This window comes from Propithecus coquereli, unplaced genomic scaffold (assembly GCF_000956105.1).
Source record: "Propithecus coquereli isolate 6110/MARCELLA unplaced genomic scaffold, Pcoq_1.0 Scaffold66, whole genome shotgun sequence".
Taxonomy (NCBI): domain Eukaryota; kingdom Metazoa; phylum Chordata; class Mammalia; order Primates; family Indriidae; genus Propithecus; species Propithecus coquereli.
The window spans coordinates 6,325,363-6,328,793 of NW_012152618.1; the positions used below are offsets into that span (position 1 = coordinate 6,325,363).

General features: G+C 43.0%; 1 pseudogene; it reads right to left on the minus strand.

Annotated features, from left to right (window-relative positions):
• Positions 1 to 1,386: 1,386 nt before the first annotated feature.
• On the minus strand, positions 1,387 to 2,662 carry LOC105823078 (annotated as a pseudogene).
• Positions 2,663 to 3,431: the final 769 nt, after the last annotated feature.

The following is a 3,431-nucleotide window of genomic DNA, read 5'->3' on the forward strand; positions in this document are numbered from 1 at the left end:
AGTTAGAGTAATATTTTTAGGTTTTATGGTTGACTTTGGGGAAGAGGGCCTCTGGTTTCTATGAGCCACTTTGGGGGAGAGGGATTTTAGTTTCTATGGCTAACTTCAGGGGAGAATGGCCAGAGGCAGGAGGGCAGGAGAAGGTCAGAGAGTCTTTTGCTTCTAAGGCCTTTATTTTGGAGTATTACTTTCTGAGCCCCAATACCTTTCAGTGTCAGAAAACAGAGATCATTATTAGCAAAGATTAGCTGGAGGCATTTTTACCTTTTAGGGATACATTAGTTATTTATGTGAATTTAAACTTCCTTAGTTTCTTATGGTTGCTATTAGTACCTGTCCTTAAAATAGAGAATATTCTTGGATTTCACAAGTATGTTTTATTCTCTCCTTTTTTCATTGATTTAATGATTACTATTTCAGGTTTATAATAGAGAATTTCCCAGTCTTAAAATGCCTATAGCATTGTAACATCAAATTAAAACCTTGGTAGACCTATATAGAGAATGTAGGACACTATGGTTCTCATCATGGGTAGTCCTGGGGGTTGGATCAGTGTTCAACTCTTAAAAATAATAAGTATAAACCACTACGTTACTCACTGATATTTTCTCATTTTTAATGTTTTGCTTGTCTACAAGCAGATTGATAAAGCAAACTAGCAAATGATGGAAAAGCATGTATTAGCTATGCATGCCAAGTTTTACATCTTTTTCCCCCCCTGTGGTGATGCATATTACTTCCTAACATACATCCTTCTGCTAATAAAATTGTTCCTGATTCCCATACTAAAATGATACCATTATTTATAATGCTTTACAAATTGGATGGAAGAGGCAGATGTTCCCAAGCAACATGATGATTTTTTGCTGCTCCACCCTCTACCTAGGCAAGTTGGAAGAACCACTGTTTGGGTGTGAGAACAAGAGAAGCAGGACAAGGAGCTGGAAAAATAGATTGGAGAGATTGCCAGTGGCCTGGTTGCCTTGGCCGACAGTTTAGACTTTGTGGTCATTGTGGAGTATTTAAAGCTTTTTAATAATAGCTTTAATTTAGCAGGGATGTGTTGGATCCCAAGTAGTCTTCCTCATTTATCTTGTTTGTGGGAGATACTGAAAGAGCCAGAGAATTTCCTGTACCAAGTTAAGGCCATCCCAATAGTCACAGTAATTTAGTTATTTACTTGTAAAAATTCAGGAAAGAATTAATGTAATAAATTTCTAGAAAAAGGATAAAGACATTGAATTAATTATGGCAGCAGCAGCAAATATTTTTCGAATGCAGGAAGCTTTCCTGCTTGTGATTATTCATTTTGCCAACTAAATTTTTATGATCATCTAATATTTCTTTGATAATATTAATAGTTCTAGTTCCGTAGGTCTTTATATGTTATGCCAGTATAGTATGAAGTGTTTTACCATGGGAGCAAAAACTCAAGCTTAAAAGATGATGGTCATGAGAACTGTCCTGAACAGGAAAAGAACCATCTGGCACATTTGCTAGCTTTCCCTCGGCCTCCCAGCATATGACTGGTCCCCAGTAGCATCCTTGTTTTACAGGTTTTTTCAGCTCCTCTGTAAGGCTTGTCATAACCATGGGACCATTACTTTGCACCGTGTTATAAACTCTTGCAACCCCAGGAGCAGAGTTAGGATCAAAATTCAGATGGCAGCACATACTTTCAGGCACATAGACATTGTGCCTCTGAGTCCACCAGATTTCCTTTGGATTTGATTATTCTGCATTGGAGGTAGCCATGGTAAGAGTGGAGGAACATCATCGTGACCCGCTCTGGGGATCTGTAACGTGGTGCCAATCAACGAGCCATTCACAGGCTGCTCCACAAAGATCTCTGGGGCCATGACTAGGTCCTGGTCTACCTCATTCTCATCTTCAGGGAAAGGGCGCCCTCCCACTTCCATGGGACACTTCCATGAGAGAACTCTCCAGACAATAGCTACGCGATCCTTCCAGAGGATACATTCTATCATCTGAAGACACGGTACACTGAATGTAGTCCTGTGACGGAAGTCCATTCACTGCAGGCACATGTTCATCCAGGTGGAGATGCAAGTCTCCATTCTGAGAAGCTGAACTCTTCTGTGAATTAGTCTGCACCCGGCACGCAGTCTCAGACTGAGGGTCGTGAAACTCTTTCCAAACACCATTCAGTGTGGGACTCAGACTGCAAGAGTGAACCAAGGCTTTGACTCTCATCTCCATTTTCATGCACATCTCCTCAGAGTTTGTAGGCCAAAGAGGCCAAGGTGTGGGACTATAGTGGTGACTGGAGGGAAGCGGACCGTGTTGGCCTCTGAACTGTCACATGTTTAAACACTGTCGGTGCTGAGGAGCACGAGAAGATGTCCTCACCAGCAGAGCTCCCAGAGGGCGCAATGGCCTTTGGCTTCTGTTTCACAGAAAGCCTCCTTTTTAACGTACCCATCAGGCTTTCACTTTGATCTGGTTTGCTACTTTTTTCATCTTCACTGTTGATATCACAGCTGGCCATATCTTTGCCATAGCAGCTACCAAATAAGGAATCATCTTTTCCACAGTTACTGACTAGTGATTGTGGTTGTACTACCATGAAACCAGTTTCTTCTTTACTTTTTTTGTGCAAGTTAAAAGATTTCCAGAAGGTTTTAAGACTCGTTTTCTTCATTACGACTAGTTACCTAATCCAAGGGGATCAACCTCTCTCTGGAATATTATCCCCAAACATCTGGAGAGGCTGTGATGCTGCATCTATGTATTTTTCCAGCTTCATTTACCCTTTGGAGCCAGTTTCTGGGGGCTCTGCTCGGCTTCCTCGCCCAGCGCCGTCGCGACTGCCGCATGACTTGTCCTTTCCTCTCCTCTCTGGCAACTCCTCCTCTCGCCTCCTTCCTCTTCTCCCTCTTCCTCCTCCTCCAGGAGGGGCGCAGCCTGGTGCCTCACCAAGAGTGGAGATTGGGTGCCGAGGAGCAGAGCCGGCCGCCCTGCGTCCACTCCTGGGCAGCAGTGCAGGCGAGGCGGTAGGGCACACGAAGCCTGGGGGGCTGCACCTTTGCCAACTATTTATTTCCTTTTTTGCCTAAGGCTTCTGCCCATTAACTCACAGCTGAAGGTAGCAGACGCACCTATAAAGAAATGACATCAGAGACTGGCAGAAAAATGTTACAACAAAAGGTACAAGTAATGTCCAAGGAGAGCAGTAGAGAGGAAGAGACACTTTCTGTCTAGGAAGTTTTTAACAATTTTTTCCCCTGGAAATGTCTGAGAAAGTTTATGGAAGAGTAGAGGGCTTTGAGGCTGTGAAGGATGCTGGGTATTTTGGGTAATGGGAACATCTTGATAAAAGGAACAGAGGCAGAAAACATTAGGGCATGTTTATTTGGGAAAGGTCATTGAATGCATTTTCTGTCGGGTAGAGAAGTAGAATTAGAAAGGTA